Consider the following 7,017-nt stretch of genomic DNA (forward strand, 5'->3'; position numbering starts at 1 on the left):
GAAGTTCTACCACGATTACAGAACAATGTGATCCAATGTCTTGTTAGTTTCGAGTTGGTGTTCCCGCCATCCTTCTTCAATATTATGACGCACCTCTTGGTTCACCTAGTCGAAGAGATTTTCATTCTCGGTCCTGTATTTCTACACAATATGTTCTCCTTCGAGAGGTTCATGGGAGTATTAAAGAAATATGTTCGTAACCGTGCTAGGCCAGAAGGAAGCATCGCCAAGGGCTATGGAAATGAGGAGGTAATTGAGTTTTGTGTTGACTTTGTTCCTGACCTTAAGCCGATTGGTCTTCCTCGATCGCGGCACGAGGGGAGACTAAGTGGAAAAGGCACGATCGGAAGGAAATCAACGATATGTATGGACGGCCATTCTCTGACTGAAGCACACCACACTGTACTGACCAATTCCAGCTTGGTGGCTCCGTACTTTGAGAAACACAAGAATATTTTACGCTCGGACAACCCGTGGAAGCCTGAATCCTGGATTAGGAAGGCCCACATGGAGACTTTCGGTAGTTGGTTGAGAAAACATTTAATGAATGACAATGATGTTGTAGATCAGCTGTACAGGTTGGCCAAGACACCATCTTCGACTATAACGACTTTCCAAGGGTACGAGATAAATGGGAATACATTTTACACGATCGCCCAAGATAAAAAGAGCACCAACCAAAACAGTGGTGTCCGCTTTGATGCAGCAACCGAGAATGGGCAAAAGGTCACATATTATGGTTACATAGAGGAGATATGGGAACTTGACTATGGACCCTCCTTTAAGGTCCCTTTGTTCCGGTGCAAATGGTTCAAGCTAACAGGAGGTGGGGTAAAGGTGGACCAGCAATACGGAATGACAATGGTGGATTTCAACAATCTTGGTTACCTTGACGAACCATTCGTCCTAGCGAAAGATGTCGCTCAGGTTTTCTATGTGAAGGACATGAGTAGCAAACCGAGGAAACGGAAAGATAAGAAAACGATCAGTACATCATGCGATGATCCAAAGCGCCACATTGTTCTTTCAGGGAAAAGAAACATCGTGGGAGTGGAGGACAAGACAGACATGTCAGAAGATTATAATATGTTTGCTGAAATTCCGCCCTTCAAAGTGAACACCGACCCAAGCATTAAGTTAAATGATGAGGATGCTCCATGGATACGGCACAATCGTAAGCAAGCAGGGACACAAGGGAAGAAATGATGTGTAATAATTTATTGTACCAAACTTTGTTGAATGGATCATGTGAATTATATTACCCGTGATGTGTTTGGTGTCCATTTTCGAATGATTCGAGATACCACTGATGATACATGAAATTTGGAGTGATTTAGTCATACTTCTGCCTAGGCGTATAATATGCATACTCGTAGTCTTCATAGCCGCCGCCGTTGTACTGGTAGTCGTCGCCTTCTAATTTGCCGCCGTCGTCGTCGCTGCTGTCGTCGCTGTCGTACTCCTGCCTAGGCGTATAAAATTTTGAATTGAATTAGTTTTATTTTTCTGAATTTTTTGATATATTATTTGTATTTTTAACATTTTGAATTGAATTAGTTTTATTTTTCTTAATTTTTTGATATATTATTTGTATTTTTAGAATTTTGAATTGAATTAGTTTTATTTTTCTGAATTTTTTGATATAATATTTGTGTTTTTAACATATTGAATTGAATTAGTTTTATTTTTCTGAATTTTTTGATATATTATTTGTATTTTTAAGATTTTGAAAAAGAAAAAGTATTTAGTTGCGCGCGGGAACGCAAAAACCCGCCAAAAAACCCTGTTTCGTTGCGCGCGGGAACGCAAAAACCCGCCAAAAAACCCTTTAGTCGCGGTTGGTCTGGCCAACCGCGACTAAAGGTTACCCTTTAGTCGCGGGTCGCCTCCGCAACCGCGACTAAAGGTTACCCTTTAGTCGCGGATCGCCTCCCCAACCGCGACTAAAGGGGGGGGGCTATAAATACAAGGGCCCGAACCCCCAGCCGCCGTCGCCCTCGCCCTCGACGCCGCCCGCCGTCGCCCGCCGTATGTTTGCACACCGCGCCCCGCCCCGGCCCACGTGCGCCGCCCCCTCTCGCCCACACGTACGGCGCCGCCGGCCGTCACCGGCCTCCCTCGCCCACCGCGCGCGCGCCGCCTCGCTCGCCCGCCCTCAACGCCGCCGGCCGGCCTCGGTACTTCCGCGCGCGCACGGGCCACTGGTCTCAGACAGAGAGCGAGATCGTGGAGAGAGAGAGGGGCGCCGCGGGCCACCGGAATTTTTTCTCTTTTTTCCTTTTTTTGTTCTTTTTAATTTTAACTAGTTAATTAGTTTAACAAAAACGATAAAATAACTTAAAACTTGATAATTAACAAAAAAAAAACCGTAAAATTTGATAATTAACAAAAAAACGTATATAAAACTTGATAATTAACAACAAAAAAAGTAAAACTTGATAATCAATATATACAACGACCCCGCGCGTCAATGTACAACGATCCTGCTTTAAAAAAATGTACACGACCCCGCGCATATACGGAGAGGGGGCGGCGAGGGGGGCGGCGATGCGCGCGGTGTTTTTTTTTGGGATCGAGAGGGGGCGGCGAGGGTTATACATGTGTGTTGTCCTCGCCTCCCTCTCCGTGACGCCGTCGTCTGCCTCCCCGTCTCGCGCTCTACCGCGACACCCTCTCCTACCCCTTCCTCGCCCCCTCCTTTTGCCACCGCCCTTTCGCCACCGCCACCGCCACCGCCCCCCTTCTTCACTTAATTAATTTGTTTTTACTACATGTTTTCAGGACTGACATAATGGCGGACGATAGAGCTGACCCGATTATGGACAACTATGATCCGGACGGTGAAGCACATATGTTCGGCATCATAAACGGCGATATTCTATATGTGCCGACCGGACAAGAAGAAGATGATATCTCTTCTTATCTGAACCTTGACGGTGAAGATGAAGGGCGCCGTCAGCAAGATGATGCCGAACAAACGTCGATAAACGACGATCTTCAAATGGAAGTAGCAACCACCTCCGGCGCCGAGGTATATATATACATTGAGCCTCTGGTGATACAAACTAACTGATTTGAACAAATATGTGTGTACTAACGCGCGCGACTCTCTTTCTTATTTTAGCCCTCGGCCGGATCGTCGAAACAATCGAGTACGTCGTCAAAGCGTGGCGCAACCAAGACGATGAAACAAGGAGAAACATGCACCATCGAGGTTGTCGACAGTGCAACCGGCAGGCCGCTGGAGCCCCGCAAGAACGCCACCAAGTTTGTCAACCAATGCGGAGCCGTTGTTAGAGACAACGTCTCGATCACCGTCCAGGAGTGGAATAAGCCAAAGAAGGCACGAATTGCTGGTTTCACTTTTGTCGATAAGAGAACAAAAAAAGATTGCTTCAAGAAGCTTATGGAACATTTCGTTCTACCTCCGGAATACAACAAATTCGATGAGGAGGGTAACAAGATTGAGGAAAACAAGGAGAGGAGGAGGCTAGTCAAACAGTTCGCTCTTCATAAGATGGCCGACGCATTCCGGAAATTCAAGCAAAATCTAGCCCATGACTTTGTCAAGCAGAACAAGACTCCGGATTTCAAAGGACAATATGAGAAACTGAAACATGATTGGCCAGAATTTGTGAAGCAAAAGAAATCGGAGCAGTTCATTCAAATATCGAAAAAAAATAAGGAAAATGCGGCTAAGAAGGAGTACAATCATATTATGGGGCCAGGAGGGTATCGCCTTTGGGAGCCTAGGTGGGAGAAGATGGAGAACGAGCTGAGGGCGCGAGGAATCCGTCCAGGTACGGAGGGATGGGACCCAAGGGCCAAAAGCTGGTGGTACGGGCATGGGGGAACGCTGAACCCGGAGACAGGGGAGTGTGTTTACCGGGGCAAAATAATTAAACCCACCCAAGCCCTTATTGACGCAATGAGGGATGCTCAAGAGGGGAAGATCAAGTTCAACAGAGAGAACGACGCGCTGACAAAAGCCCTCGGGAATCCTGAACACGGAGGACGTGTACGAGGCATGGGGCACATTCCGTGGAAAATAGGGTTCCCCCAGAACGATGACCCGTACGGTTACAGAAGCCGGAAGAGAAAGATGGATCGGGAAGCAGATGTTGTGGCGCGGTTGGCATCGGAAATGGATGTGATGAAGAAAACCGTGAGTGTACTAGTAGCCGAAAGAGATGCAGCTCGGGCGCAGCATGAAGATCATCCAGCGGATCTCAGAAGCCAGCAGCGGAGAAGCAGTGTGGCTTCCACGGAGGCCCCACCGGCTGGTGCAGATGCACCGACGATCGAAATTACTGCACCGGAGCCTCTGGTGGTCGAAATTACTGCACCGGAGCCTCTGGTGGTCGAAATTACTGCACCGGAGCCTCCTCGCTACCCCGTGGACGATATAAAGGAGATGAAAGAATGTCATCTGTATTATCCTATCGGGAACATGTCCATGAAGGTAGCCATCGGCAGTGCTTTACCATGTTTACCTGGAGCACTCCACCACAACAACCCCATTCAAGATGGCTATGCTCGTGTCACGGTGGAGGACATAGTCCAAGGGTTTGAGGACCTGGAGATTGACATTGCTACACCTGAAGGGGAGAAAAGACTTGGAGATGTCAAGCGCCATTTCATTCTATGGCAAAAGAAGTTTATCAAGTTTCCAGGCGAGGCGCCAAGGACAACAAGTCCACCCCCCTACGGTGGTGGCGGTTCACCTACACCTCCGTCACGTCAGCCGACGCCCCCCAGTCCACAACGTCCGGCGGGTGATCAGACGCCGCCCCCCAGTCCTCGTCCGGCGGGTGATCAGACGCCGCCCCCCAATCCACCTCCGGCAAAGAAGCAGAAGCAGTCCTGGATTATTAACCCGGACCCTTATGTACCTAAGACCACAAAGGTACCGGAGCCATCACTGAAGCCTCTCCCCACAAGGCCTTGGGAACGTAGTGCCGAGGAAACTGCCGCGGCCGCGGCTGCTGATCATGAGAAATGGAAGGCGGACTGCAAGAAGAAAAGAGAGCCCGAGCCCAAGCCAGTATTTTCTGATGAGCAAAAGAAGTGGGCTAAGTCATTTTTGAGCACACCGTCCCAAGCCGCGAAGAATCTGCCTGACGACTATGCACGTGAACTTCGTAGGCAGGCACTCATGTTGAAGGAGAAGAAAGAGCGGGCGGAGAACCAGGAGAACAAAGCCTTGGAGGAGGCCGAGAAAACGGAATTAGAAAGTAAAAAAAGCGGGAAACGAGTTGCCCAGCTCGGGGAACAAAGTAAACAATCGATTGCCCCGCTTATAGTGAAAGCCGCCGGTCCGGATGACCCCGATATCATAGCAGCTGCGGCAGCACATGGATTGACTGTAACGAGTGCCAGAGAACAAGCGGCCAACTTAGGTATTACTCTTCGTGAACTGTTAGGCCTTGATGAGGCGCCAGTGAAGGAGGTAGTAATTACATATGTGAAGAATGGGCCTCTCGTCGAGCCTGCGCAGGAAGAGGATCTACCTCCACAAATGAAAGGTCTGCTGAAATGGTACAAGGGTTACATAAAAAATAAAAACGCCAAAGAATATATTTATGCGGAAGTTAGATATGAGCATCACTTCAAACATTACTATGTACAAATTCATCTGAGTGAATTGTTCCAGCTTTTCAATCTGCGCGAGCTCGACAAATCTATCATCAGTTGCTACGTTCTGTAAGTGATTTATTTCTACCCCATCTCGTTCATATTGCCTGCACTATATATATGTCCTAACTATATTGTTGTGTCCGCTATTATACATGCAGAATGAAGATTAAGGAATGCAGAGTAAGGAACATCCATGATGTTGGGTTCATTGACCCACACATCGTTAATGGATATGTGTTGGAGCATCACCCCGCCGACATGGAGGCAGACCTGTGGCAGTTTCTTACAAAGCAGGAACTCAAAAGTGATATTCTATTTCCTTACCATTTTGGGTGAGTGTTTCTGTCTTGAGCACATTCTCTTTTGTTTACTCCATGCATGGTATGTGGCCGGCTAATCGATGAGTTATGCATGACGTACTGTGCATGTATCGTGTCCGCAGGTTCCACTGGATTCTGCTAGTAATTAAAGTTGACACCTCAGAATGTCTCGTCCACGACTCTCTGAATAAGGATCCAAAGCTTTGGGGCGGCATGAGAAGAATGCTGCAGAAGTAATTATTTTCATTCATTTGCGCTCTATATCGATCGGCCTATTTCGTTCATTTCCTAATATCAAGTAACTAATAACTCTCTTGTTCATTTAATTTTCTTTGCCTCGTAGGGTTTGGAGACGGTTCGTAGATACAAAGGTCGGTGAATTCAAAAAGAGCTAGAATTCAAAAGGTCAAAGGCTAAGAATGGTGAGGATATTCAGCCAGCGGGGACCAATCTATGTGCATACTATGTCTGTGAGATGATCCGGAGATACACCTCTGAGCGGGTTCCGAGTGATACCAATGCTCAGAGGAATAACCTCCGGATGATGCTTAGTCCAGAAGCTCGCTTCCGACCACTTCAAGAGGAACTAGCTGGATGGTTCAGGAGGGAAGTCCTCCATCCTAAAGGAGAACACCATTACGAGGACGTAGAACTTTATATGCATTAAATTATGTATGGAAACTTGTTCAAAATTGTATATGGTCATCCGATGATATTGAATATATATTGTATATTCCTCTTGAATTCTTTTTGGTTCTAATTTCAAATTTGTTTGAAATTGTACATTCATATGCATGTATGTAGTACCGTAGAATATGTGAAACTCCTTCAAAATTAAAATAAAGCACAAAAGAAATAAAACAATACAAATTAAACAGAAAACAGGTTTAGGGGGGGGGCTAAAACCCTAAACCTGCGGCGGCCTTTAGTCGCGGTTGGCCAGAAGAACCGCGACTAAAGGTCCTCCGCCCCGACGGCCGCCTGGCGCCCACGTGGACGGGCCTTTAGTCGCGGTTCTTAAGCAACCGCGACTAAAGGGGGGGGCCTTTAGTCGCGCCTA

This window comes from Triticum aestivum, chromosome 4A, assembly GCF_018294505.1.
Source record: "Triticum aestivum cultivar Chinese Spring chromosome 4A, IWGSC CS RefSeq v2.1, whole genome shotgun sequence".
Taxonomy (NCBI): domain Eukaryota; kingdom Viridiplantae; phylum Streptophyta; class Magnoliopsida; order Poales; family Poaceae; genus Triticum; species Triticum aestivum.